The sequence below is a fragment of the Macrobrachium rosenbergii genome, chromosome 55 (genome assembly GCF_040412425.1).
Source record: "Macrobrachium rosenbergii isolate ZJJX-2024 chromosome 55, ASM4041242v1, whole genome shotgun sequence".
Classification (NCBI taxonomy): Eukaryota; Metazoa; Arthropoda; class Malacostraca; order Decapoda; family Palaemonidae; genus Macrobrachium; species Macrobrachium rosenbergii.
In genome coordinates, this window is record NC_089795.1 from 12,349,800 (window position 1) to 12,363,695 (window position 13,896).

At 44.4% G+C, this 13,896-nt stretch overlaps 1 long non-coding RNA gene across 1 annotated transcript in view; it reads right to left on the bottom strand.

The window, feature by feature from the left end:
* LOC136835650 (uncharacterized) overlaps positions 1-13,454 on the bottom strand; it is a 59,165-nt gene extending 45,711 nt beyond the window's left edge. Inside the window, exon 1 of the long non-coding RNA XR_010852226.1 lies at positions 13,187-13,454. This is a non-coding gene — a long non-coding RNA (uncharacterized lncRNA). The remainder of the gene's footprint in view (positions 1-13,186) is intronic.
* Between the last annotated feature and the right edge of the window lie 442 nt (positions 13,455-13,896).

A 13,896-nucleotide genomic window follows, 5' to 3' on the forward strand; every position in this document is an offset into this window, starting at 1 on the left:
ATCGCACCTTTCCAATTCACTAACTACTGTACTACTCACTAACGACACTTGTGCTCCGTGTCTACCAAACTACAATATTTATTCTGATCCACCACTACATTCGTTACTAATTTACCTTTAAGCTTCATGCATACACGCTCTCACGGCTACATTCACCTGCTTAGCTTCCTCACAACCATCCTCATCGCATTCATCTTCAACGATATCCTCAACCCTACCCCTTATTCCCTCATTTTTCCCACAATCACCTTTCTTAACCAGCCAGCTACAAGTATCCTTTCCACAGTGAACATTTAAAATTACATTCGTACCACTTTCATTCACCCTTCCTTTATACTCTACCGGCCTATTCCATCCAAAGAATAATCATACTGTAATTTTAAACATTTCCGCCACCACCAACAACACTTTCACTAACTTTTCCTCCTCATCTAATTCCCTTCCTTCCTCACGCACTCCTCCTTCCGGCATCTCATTCATCACCTTTTCACGCAACTCGTTCATGCTCGCAGGTACTCCGTCAATCAACCCGTTTATTTCCAAACTACCCAACCCCACAAACAGACATTCCCACACTCGATTCTCCCCTACATACTGTTGCTTTACCACAAATCCTACAGGTACTTGGTCCGGGTCCCAGTCGCTCCTAACCCTATCATCTCGTTCAGTCCACATACGCGACATAGCATCTGCAACAATATTCTGTCTACCTTGTACATACTCTACCTTAAAACTAAACTCATTCAAATCCTCTATCGTTCTCGCAATTCTAGCATTCACACTCTCCTTTTTAACCATATATACTAGCGGTCGATGGTCCGTCCGTATCACAAAATCTACCCCATACAAAAATACTTTCAACGCTTTCACACAAAACCTTATTGCAGCCAATTCCTTTTCAATCACCGAATATTTCAACTCTGCCTTTCCAAACGCCTTGCTCACATACGCAATTACCCTCAATTGTTCTCCCCATTCGCCTTCTGCATTTGTACCAAGCATCCTCCCATACTATATTTACTTGCATCCGTATACAGTTCTAGTTTATTCGCATTCTCACTATAGTCCGGGAAAGCCAACGTCACGTCTCTTGCAGCCTCCTCTTTCAATCTCTCGAACGCTTGATCATTCGCTCATCCCATTTCAATCTTACACAATTTCTCTTTCCGTCCATTCAGTAAGTGGTTTCCCGATCCCTGAACAATCTTTTATAAACTTCCTTCCAAACTCAATTAAACCCAAAAATCCTTTCAACTCACGCACGGTTCGGGACGTGGAAATTCCCTCACCTTATTCACGAACTTATCACTCTTCCTTACACCTCTTCCACTCACCATATGCCCTAGGAATTCCACCTCCCAGCCAACCAAGCACACTTTTCAAATTTTACTTTTATTCCTACTTCTTCCAACCTTTCTAACACTCGTTCTAGCAGTTCCATATTCTCTTCTACAGTCTCACTCTCAATCAAAATGTCATCTATAAAAACAGTTACCTTCTTGCGATCAAACCCAGCCAGAACCACATTCATTGCCCTTTGGAAGGCAGCAGGCGCATTAGCCAGTCCGAAACTCAATCTTCGAACTGGTAGTGGCAGGAACCACTAGAAAGGCCGTAATATGCCTGCTCCTCCTCCAGAGGCATCTGGTAATAGCCCCTACCAGATCTAATTTTGTAAACACTTTCATTCCATTCATCTTGTATACACAATCAGACACCACATTCATCGGAAATCGCTCTTTCACAGTTACTTCATTCACCTTCCGATAATCCACACACATCCGCAAACTTCCATCTGGCTTACGTGCCGGTACAATGGGGCTATTCAGGCGCTGGCACTCCTTTCAATCACTCCCACCCTCTCAAGCTCCTCACACTGCTCCTCTATCTCACGATTGATAGACGGAGAAAAATGTCGGGGACGCTGATATATGGGGGTGTCGTCTTCCAGAACTATTTTAAATTCGGGAAGCTTGATCCCCAAAATCCTCGTCTCCACGACTCAATGCCCCCCGCCTATCCCACAACATTCTCCTCAATCGTTCTCTTACGTTATCACTTACATTTTCATCTACCTTTACTCTTTCCTTCAACTCCTCATACGTCCAATCATTAGCTCCTTTCAAATCACCTGTCATCACCTGCCGTACCTTCACGTACCTCTCATCATCCACATTCACCAACGTACATAATATTCCCACGCAATCTCCCTCACATATTCCTCGGACTCACTTCTTCCTGCCACTCGGCAATGACGTTATATATACCCTCGGATCTCCCATGTTCAAAACCCCATCATATACACACACATTTGCCCTGACTAATTTATTTATGTCTATTCCCTCAACCACATACTCACACCTATCATTGTTGGCTATCCCGAGGCTATCCGGCCATGCCACTTTCACACTCACAACTTCTCCAATATCATGTGGCACTTTTACCCTCTCTGTCGCAATTGCAGGCACTCTCTTCCACAATTTTTGCTCAACCCTACCATCCTTCCCCAAATACAAATCCCCAAGCACATCCCCTTTCATACGTAATTTAATTACATTCATACTTGGACGGACCACCATCCCATTTTTTCAAAACTCACATCCCAACAAAATATCATATTTATCATTCGTACTCTCAATCACACAAAAATCACTTTCATCCATCACTACACCCCCAATTTCTAACCGTTCACACACTCTTCCAACTACTGCTACCCCTAAATTTCCAATCCCTCTTACTTCCCCCTGACAGTTCCTAATCTCACACGTATTCCTCAATTTCTCACATCCATTCTTAAATATGACATTCATACTACACCCGGTATCTACTAAGGCAATCAATCTTACTCCCTTACAACACACTTGCACACTCATGCACTCGTCAGTCTTTCCAGCAAAACCTCCCTCATGCAACAACCCCTCACGTACATGCATCACACACACCGCTTGCATCCTGGAGGATCCACCCATTTGAACCCCCTTCACACTCAGTTTCCCGAATTCGCTGTCACAGTTACCCTCTTTCGTCTACATACACTTGATACATGCCCTTCCATTCCACATTCGTCACACTTCGCTCTCGGTTCTGAACACATTCTCGCATAATGCCCATTCTTACCACAGTTACCACATATTACATTCACTCGGGTACCCCTACAACCATTAGCAACATGACCCACCTGTCCGCACCGGTAGCATTTAACCCCCCTATCTTTCATACACTCCCTTACCAAATGTCCCGGTTGCCCACACCCGAAACACGCTCCTAAAGCCCATCTACACTCATTCTTTGTATGTCCTTCCTTTCCACATCTAAAACACTTCGCTCGACTTCCACTCATCGACCTTCCCCTTTGTACACTACTATCCCTAACCCGTCCAACCCGTTGTTCCCTTACAAACCCATCATTCATCCTCACTGGCACCTCTACATTACTTGCTCTTACACTCCTATCTATTACACTATCGGCCATTCTCATTGGGCCCCTCAACACTGCATCCCTAAAGCTTCCGAACTCTGGTACTCTCTCATCTACCCCAGCCCTTACACTTACACTTCTGCTCTCTTTTATAACCCTGTCAAGCTCATAATCTTCTACAATTTCCAAAATTTCTCCCAAGTCAACCTTTCATTCGTCCATCTTTTCTTCTCCTTCCGCTTCAAGTTCACAAATTCTCTAACTCCATCTGGCACTGTCCCTAACAACTTCCGTACTAACTCCTTACATTCATCTATCCCATCATCCCCAAACTTCTTCCTTGCCAACGTCTCCAGCCGACAAGCATACAGTGACAAGGTTTCCCCAGCTTTCATTCTTGCCTCATCAAATTCATTCTTCCTCTTATACTTAACACTCGCTTTCATACGCCTCGCTTGCTCAACTAATCTAGCTTTCACCTTGTCATACTCAACATCTCCCACACTCATAATAACCCTATACATGTCAAGTAAAAACCCAGTCAAATACTCTCCTAATTCTCGTGCCCATACTCTCTTACTTTCCCCATACTTATCCTGACAAAACCTTTCATACTCCCTAAAGAAATCATGCACATCCCTACTTCCATACTCATTATACTTTTCACACCGGGGTACCTCCCTCACATACATAGCCTTTCTCACTTCTTTCTCACTTTCACTCTCACTTTCGCTACTTTCTGCTCTGTCCTTTCATACCCTCTTCCGAATACAAAGAGTCCACTTCTGCACTTACATTCATCTTACTCATTACACTCTTCTTCCCCTCTTTTTATCCACTTTTATCCACTCACCTCCATCCACCTCACTATCACTACTGCCTTCACCCTCTCCCTTCTTTCCTGCTTTTCCCACTTCCTTTCCCTTCTTACCAGTTTCCTTTCCCTTTCCCTTCTTCCCTTTTTCTTCCCCTGACTTATCCTTACTTTCCCTCTGTTCCTTCCCTTGCTTTTCATTCCCTTTTCCTTACCCTGCCTCTCATTCCCTCGTTTCTTGCTTCCTATTCCCATATCACTTTCATCACTCACGCTTCCATTCACTTCTTCCTCCTTTTCTTTCTCTCTTGCCCCTTCACACGTTCCAGAGAACCTGCCTCCAACAGCCCCTTCTCCAAAAACACCCTTGAACATACCTTTCACCATTTCTTCCACACCTTTCATCATTCCCTCCAACTTTTTATCCATCCTCTCTTCCATCCTCTCTTCCATTCTCTCTTCTGACTCTTTCATCTCCCCTTTCATTTCTTCTTTTGCACTTCTTAGTATTCCCTCCACCTCCTCCAACTGACTCCTCAATCTCTCATTCTCACCCCTCAACCACGTATTCTCCTCTCTCAACCTTACCAGTTCCTCTTCCATCCTTCTCTTCAGTCACACTACCAGCCACCAACCTCAATTGCAGCTGCAATTCCAGCTGCCCCACGTTGGGCGCCAAATATTATGTGGCGGTATTCACACCCACAAACAACACAACACGCAACACTCACCCTGATCTTCGGTTGCTGGAGATGGATAAGGTCCACGGTCGCCAATCACAGCACACACCCACGAAACAAAAAAACTTAAACCGACCCTCCACCAACAACGAACCAACAAAAAAAAGAAGAGACACATGAACCATTAATGTGGTCCCAAAAAAACAGACGAACTCCCGTTCACTTTCAAGGTTGGACCTCAACTGCCCAAGACCTCCCCAAAAAACGAAAAACTCCCGACAGACCGACAGACAGAGAGACAGCCGTAAAACCAACTCCAACAACCGAACCACTCACAACGACAATTACACTCTCTCTCTCTCTCTCTCACACAAAACGTTGGGAAATGCTAAATAAAAACAAATTTCTTCATCCCTCTATATGGTGATAAGTCTGACCTGATTCTGGTCTGCCCAAATTAGCAACTCCTTCACTGTCTGACAAAGGGAGAACGAGTGTGTTCCGCCCTGATTCTTGACATAGGAGAGAGCCGTGGTGTTGTTGGGATATACCACCACGGTTGTGCTTGCTACTGCTTTCACAAAATGCTTCAGGCCGAGGTGAATGGCAGATAACTCCCTGACATTTATATCCAGCTTCCTTTGAACCAGAGACCAAATGCCGGAAGCTTCCCGAGTGTCCAGAAGAGCTCCCCACTCCTGGTCTGAGGCATCTGCATAGAAGGAGAGGTCGGGGCTCAGAAGAAGTGGAGACTTTCCCTCTGAAAGTCTCTCCCTGGATGTCCACCACAGGAGATCCTCCTTTTTCTCGTTCGTAACTGGAAACGTCACTGTATCCGGTTGCTGTCTTCTGTTCCAGCTTGTCCGCAGAAAGAACTGAAGGGGCCTCATAAAAAGTCTTCCAAGCTTCACAAAGTGTTCTATGGATGAGAGGGTTGGCAACAGACTCATCCAACGATACGCTGTGCAAAATGGAAGCAAAAGAAGGTTCTGTACTGACTGAGGGCAGGACTCTATCTTCTTTGGGGAGGGAAAAGCCCAAAAACTCAGAGAGTTGATTCTCATCCCCAAATAGAGAATCTCCTGAGATGGGGCTAGTTGGGACTTCTCTTGATCTATTAAAAGTCCAAGTTCCTCTGCAAGAAGAAGTGTAGTCTGCAGGTCCTTCATGCACTATTCCTGAGACTGGGAGCAGAGGAGACAGTCATCTCAGTATAGACTTATGTTGATACCTAGGGGGTTAAGCCACCTCACGATGGGTGACAGGACTCACTTGAATACTTGTGGGCAGTGGAAAGACCGAAACAAAGGGCCTGAAACTGGAAGACGTTGCCCACAAAAGACAAATCTCAGGTATTTCCTGGACTCCGGATGTATTGGAATGTGGAAATACGCATCCTGCATCTTGAGTGTTATCATCCAGTTGCCCTGTTGGATGGAGGATAAAACTGACTGATTTGTTCCATTTTAAACTTCGTCTTCTGTATGAAGGAATTCAAAGCACTGACGTCGAGGACAGGTCTCCATCTCCCCCCGTTGACTTGGGGACCACGAACAAGTGGTTGTAAAATCCTCTTGAAGTCCGATCCTCCACAACCTCTATGTTCTTCTTCCTTGGGGGGAAGACACTTCCTCCGAAAGAGCTACAAACTTCTCAGAGCCCTCCGAGCATGCCATCAATGCGATCAGCAAATTCAGGAGAGGAGGGTACTCTAAGAACGGGATCAAGTAACCCTCTTTGAGAACTTTGATTGTCCAAGGCTCTTGGACTCACATCACCCCTGCCAGAAGAGGGAGAGTCTGGCTCCCACAGGCACTTGAAGGATAGAGGAGTCACTTTTTGGAAGAGGTTTTAGCTGAAGTCCTCTTGATGGACTTAGCAGAGAAATGCACCTTGGGTCTGCCTCCACGGAAGGGATGCTGTTGCAGAGGGGAGACAGACTTGGCAGAAAAGGCAGAAAGGTCCTTGGGGTCTTTGAAGATTGTGCAAGAAGGTCTTGGGTTGAGTTTTTCTGCATATCGGTGGCAATCTCCTTCACTGCTGATTGAGGGAACAAATACTGTTTATCCAAGGGAGAATACAAAAACCGCAGACTGCTGAACAGAACAGACGTCACTCCTCTTGTGGTGAAGGAGCACCACAACTCGCTCTTCTTCAAAACCCCCGTGGCGAAAAGACCTGCAACTTCGGAGGAGCCATCCCTCACCACCTTATCCGCACAGGATAAAATGCCCAGCCAATCCGCAGCCAAGTCACGCGCAAAAATGTCTCGATCTATTTTCCTTGGCAAAAGCGCCTATCGACCAGTCCGGAAAGCTGAAGACTCCCAGTACTTTAAACAAGTGCTTCACAAGGTGATCAAACTCCGAAGATGCGAAGAACACTTTAGCAGAAGAAACACCGAGCGACAAGTCGTGTCTATCAAACCTGAGAAGTCACCTTGGGAAGAGGCAGCACCTCCCAAGGATGGAGCTTCTCCGCTCGACTAAAAGAGATGTCTCCTGGCTGTCAATCTAGCAGGAGGATAGACAAAAGCAGCCTTCTCTTGTTCCCTCTAATGGACAACCAATCTTTTACCTCTCTAAGGCCTTTTCTTGCAGACGAAGAGAGAACCACCTGAGGTAGGCGTGAACTAGAATCTGCTGGGTTTCTCATAAGAAACGTGGAAGTGGGTGACACTGGAGCAGCTGGTTGGAAGTGAGGGGGGAAGGTTGCCAAAAAAAAATATCTCATCAGGGAAGCATAAGCCATAGAAGGAGGGTCTGGTGGTACTACTACTTCCTCCTCTGAAGAACCAAGAGACAAGTAAGGTCTTGAGAAGGCTTAAGTGAAGGGGGAGCCTTATGCAAACGGCCCAATACATCTTCCAACTGCTTCTTGATATGCGTGAAAGAAGGATCTTCAAACACGAGAGTGGGAGACAACGAAATAGGTGTGCGTTCAGTGGAAGTCGGGTGGACAGTTGGCGTCGAGCGCTTTGTAGGAGCCAAGCTGGCTCGAGGCAGGTGCTTGGGGGAGTAAGGCAGGCACTCAGGGGAGTGAAGCGGGCGCTTCGGAGTACGAGACAGGTGCTCGATGACTGGGAGGCAGTCTGGCGAACACTCTGGATGCTTATGTGGGTGCCCGGAAGAAGAAGAGCGCTTCTTAGAAAAGTGCTTGAGCCGAGTGATGAAGATGTGCCTGTGAATGCTCGGAAGAAGGGTGAATGGGGCTGCACCACCTACTGCAACCAAGGTGCGGACTAGCGGAACGGTCTCTAGCACGTTTCAGAGAAAAGGGAGAGGCGTCTCTATCACGACTTCTTTTCAAGAGACGAGATTCACCTGGAAAGCACCAAAAACACTTCTGATTAGCACTAGAATCACCATCGGAGTCAGACGATAACTGGTGGGTGCTTACTGACGCATTTCCAACGTCTGTCAGAATTACGAAGCACTGAGTCGGATGAGGGGACGACCGCCCATGGGCAAACCCGTGCTAACCTCCTTTGGACCTCTGCTATGTCTGTTCCCAGGTTCAGGGGAGTGTGACAGTGACCTTCCTCTGGGACGGACAGGCACCTCCTCCACAGGCACTGGCACTTGTTTAATACTCTACACTTCGTCCATAAGGGCTTCAAGCAATTCACCCAACTTAGATACAGTATTAACTACGAGATCAAATTTACAATTGAACTTACTCTCGAGGTTGGCTACGGTACTGGGATCGGAAGCACGGGAGCCAGGAATAAGAGTTGGTGGATAAAGCAAGGGCAAGAGAAGAAGGAATGTTACGGTCAATGAGTTAAATGTTAGTGACAGGCTCTACCAACTGAGCTCTACTTTTGTCTCTAACAGCCGCCTTCCTTTTCCTTTCTCTATCTCACTTACCCAAATGAGACCTGAGAACCTTCCATTTCATCTCATCCCATCCAACACATTCATCACAAGTGAGATCTATTGAACACTCTTGTCCTCTGCAACTTGCATAGATCGTATGACTATCATAGGTTACTTTGGTCATTTGGGTCTTGCAACCCTCCCTACAACACCTAATACTTGATGAACTGGAATCAGACATCGTAAATACACAAGAAAAACCACTAGGCTAAGCTGAAAAGCTACCAAAATAATGGGTACTTCACCAAATCCTCAGGAAAAGTGAAGAAAAAACCTCAAAATCAACCACCAAACCATTCAATGTTGATGGTAAAGCCAGCACAAACTAGTGACGATCGCTGTTACGCTTTACCTATTGTTCCCTGATAGAGGGTGGGGTAGTTATTTACCTACACTATACACAAACGAATCGCTACCACGAAACTTCAAAATTTTTAACTGCCGCTGAAGTGGAAAGTATAACTATGTAATTACTTGGTAAGTTCCATATATGAAAATCCACGAACAGGTAAAGCCACAAATCCAGAACCCTGAATAGGTGGGGTCCACTATATAAGTTTGTGCTGAATGGGGATAAAGCCAATTACAAAGTACAAACAATCTTGCATGTACACGATGGCCATGATATATGGAGAATCCAGAGGTTTAATGTCAGGTGAGTTCAGATGAATATAGATGAGAAAAAGAAAAGGTGGAGAAATACACAGTACGTTGGTGATCGGATAAGACAAGAAGTCTACTGTTGTGGATGCAGATGGTGAAAGGTTTATGACCACCTGTAGCAAAAAGGTGGGGAAAACGGAAGGACACGAGTGGACATATGAGGAGTTGGTGGAGGAAGTGAGAGCAGGCAAGGGCCTGAGTATACAACATGCTGTGGATGAGATGTGTGATCAGTAGCAGTGATAATGATTTTGGAGGGGCCAAACTGCCTGACTTCAGAGTGATTGTGAAGGACGATATATACCCCTATTTATCAGAGGCCTCGTCACTTTCCTCCACCAGTTACGAAGGAGATAGAGGGGCAGTGTGAGGAGTTGGAGTGAGCTGGTAGAACTCAACCAAGTGAGAGTGAGTGTAAGAGCCCAACTGTGCCTGTGAAGAAGTCTGATGGAAGTTTGAGAATGCGTATTGATCACAGAAAGCTGAATGAAGCAACCAAGAAAGACTGTTTTCTGATGTGTGTAGTGTTGGAATGTGTACACTGTGGTATGGCATGAATGGAATGAAAGTATTCAGTAAGTTGGATCTGGTGAGGGGGTATTATCAGAAACTAATCGCTGAGAAGGAAAGTTGACTGTGATGGCTTTTTCAACACACTATGAGAATTATCAGTTTAAAAATTTGAGTGTTGGATTAGTTAATACCCACCCCCTCCCAGCTTTCCAATGTTTTCAGTGTGATAAGAATGTGTTGAGTGAGCTTCCAAAAAAGCAAGTACTGTAATTCTGTTCGTTGACGATATTGTAATTTTGAGCAAGACTGCTGAAGAGCTTGTGGATATAGTGAACGCAGTACTGCAAAGCTTGAGGAATTAAGTGTGAAAGTAAAACTGGCTAAGTGTGAACAGTTTAAGAATGAAGTAGAGTTCTCGGGTCACGTAGTAAGTGATTCGGGGGTGAGAAAGGGCGAGAAGTTTATGAGGAAGGTAAGGGAGTTTCCCAGAACCAAGACCATTCACGATCATTAACAGAGTGGACTGGAAAGAGAAAGAGTACTGTGCTAAGGTTGGATCAATGAATGACAGAAGCATACGAGAGATCGAAAGAAGACACAGTTAAAGATGTGGAGTTGGCATACACTGATTATGGCCCAGAGGCAAAAGTGCTTCAAGTGGTTATTCGATGGGAGGATGTCTGATGCAGAAACAGGTTGTGAATGGTACTGAAAGGGACAGAGTGACTGTGTATGTAAGTAAGGCATTTAGAAAGACAGAACAGAAATATTTGACGATTGACAGAGTCGGCTGCATTGAGGTTTTATGTAAAAACAGATCGACTGTTAGTTTATTTGCATTGCATGAAGAATGTGGACAGTATATTAGCAAATGCCGCTGAGGATTTGAGTGAGTTTGATTTTGTGATTGCGTATGTACCAGGAGGAAGGAATGTGAGAGCTGATATGATATCAAGAATACCAGGGAGTGAGGAAGATAGTGAGGAAGAGAGCATCAACCGCAATTATTTTCCAAGGGGAATGGTTGTGTTGAAGGAGTTGGAAAGCATTCTGAGCAGACTGAGAGATCTTGGAAGTGATGGTTTGGAGATAAGAGTTCCTGCAACTGTAGATGACTTGAGAACAGAAGTGATGACGGAAGTGTGTAAGAAGCCCAAAAAGATCCGAATGTGGAGAGTTAAAGCGTACATTGAAGAGCTACTGTACAAGCTGTGTGTGAACCTGGTGTATTCACAATGCAAGAAGTGCTTTTGGTAGCGAGTTGCTTATATGGTGTGATTGTGTGTGCGTGCATTATGGAGTGGAGACACTCACAGTGTATCCAGCAGAGTGCGAGAGGCCAGTATATGTTACACTTACAGTGTCTGAGTGGGGTAAACTGCAAATAAGTTGTGGAAAAGAAGAGATACGAGTGTGCAGATGACTTTGAGGAAAGACGAAGTCTGGCAAATGAAAGTGGGGATGAGGAATGCCAACAAATGATTGAATTGGGTCCAAAGGAAGTGAGTTTCTGTGTGCATGAGAAGAGTTATGGGATGAGAGTTATGGGAGAGATTGGACAGTAGTGGCCATGGCGATATTGCTATGCAGAGATTCTCAGAGATATGACAGCAGCAGTGACAGCAGGAACTAATGAATGTTGCCATTGCTTTTCATTACAACCTTGATTAAATCAAATAAATGAGCAGTGACTGTGTCCATATAACCAAGGTTGAGTCTGACAGACCAGCAGTAACAGGGCCAGCCTCTGCTGCACCTCAATGTTGATGAAGTGTTATCATGTAATCAACACATTCTCAAACCTCCTGGTATGCAGAAACAGGATCACATTTCTGCAGAGCAAGTGACATTCTTTTCAATCAGGAAAATCTTTATAACTCAAATGTTTAAAAAGCATGTGCCTGTCAGATTACAGTCAACTACACGCCTGCTTTTTGAGCTAATTAAATAATAAATGCTGTAATAATATTTTTATTACAGCCTATTTGACATTAAATTCACACAGCCTAATAAATGAGCATGTACGGTTACTGTCCCCCCATATAACCATGGAAGAGTCTGACACTTTTCCCTACTACATAGTATCATGGGCTGCTGCAGTTCTAAGTGCTGATGAAGTGTTATAATGTTATTTACCATGTCATCAACAAGTTCTCAAACCTCCTGGTATGCAGAGGACTCAGCTGAATTTCAATGACCAGAACACTTAAAGGCAGTACAGTATTTTTCAATTTTACCATTTTTACCCTAAAGGATCCTTCAAATCCAAATGACATTATAGTTTTAAAAGCAAACTTGACCAAAAAGCCAGTCTACCAAGGTTGAGCATCACACAACCAAGGGCAGCCTACCATAGCCTAACCTCAGCTTAGCAAAGGCAGCTTAGCTTTGCATAACCTTCAGGTTTTGGGGGATGGGGTCCTCTCTCTCCCAAATCATAGTGGTAAGACAGGCACCTCTCTCTCTCTCCTAATATAGCCTGGACCAGATGTGTACTCTCCCATACATAAATGCATCTCCCAATATCATATACATGTATATGGCTCTCTCTCTCTCTCTCCCAATATCATAGGGGATGTATGGCTATATAATATCACATGTATATGGCTCTCTCTCTATATCATACATGTAAGATGGCTCTATCTCTCTGCATATCATAGGGGATGTAAGATGGCTCATAAATCTCTCCAGGCTAATATCATAGGGGATGTAAGATGGCTCCACCTGGCTCTCCTCTCTCTCCCAAAATACCGTAAGATGGCCCCAACCCTCTCTCTCTCTCCCAAATCATAGGGTTCTCCTCTCTCTCCCAATATCTGGGGGGGGTCCTTCATTATCATAGGGGATGTAAGATGGCTCTCTCTCTCTCTCTCTCCCAATATCATAGGGGATGTAAGATGGCTCTCTCTCTCTCTCTCTCTCCCAATATCATAGGGGATGTAAGATGGCTCTCTCTCTCTCTCTCTCTCTCTCTCTCTCTCTCTCTCTCTCTCTCTCTCTCTCTAATAAACATCCAAACAAAAACACAAACTGGCAACCGTTTTGTTTACTGGGACACGCCTCCCAGGAGAAGAATTTTTTATTTTACGATGATTTTCTCCTCAAACTCAAATAATTATCTAAATAAAAAGCCGACGGTGATAATGACAACAATTAAAATGGCATTTACAATGACTCTCATAATTACATAAAGACGAAATAACGATATAAGGAGACTCACCGATCGCTTGTAACGACGCCATTGGAGACTGGTGGCCGAGGTCCTGGGTGGAACCCACATCTTTGTTTCGGTTCTGAAGCCCATATCTGTGCCGTTGCCGACTTACGAGGGACACGAGGGGCTTCGCGTCGACTTGTAGAAAGGTTGATTTACTCGTTGTCTTTGTTCCGTGAAATCTGGGGGTAAATCCGGCGCGCGAAGAGGAACACGTAAATACGTCTATACTTCAACATTGATAAAAACAGACTGACAGAATCCCGATGATCCGATCCCTCCCTCCCTCTATCCAACCAAGACGACAACTGTTCGAATGCATTCACCAACATTTCCCACTCTTAATTTTTATATCATTATAGTCCCCGGACATCTATAGTAACCAAAAATTAAATAATTTCAATTAAATTAATTTTTAAAAATTTTTATGTGTATGTGTGTATGATATCGTGCCTTACTTATAAATAAGTAATTTGGTACAATTTCGAAGTCAATTTGAATACATTCGAACACAATATCATCGCCTTACGTGTATTTAATATCACTCCTTCAGGTTACGGTACCCTGCAGAAGTGTATATATATATTAAATACACGAGAGTCTCTGGGTATTTATGCCCTTTTAATATATCATTCAGGTTTGTGCAATGTGTCATTTTATGGGTTTTTGGCTGGGGACCAGCACTTTGAAAGCATTTTAATTTCATTTAGAGTAAA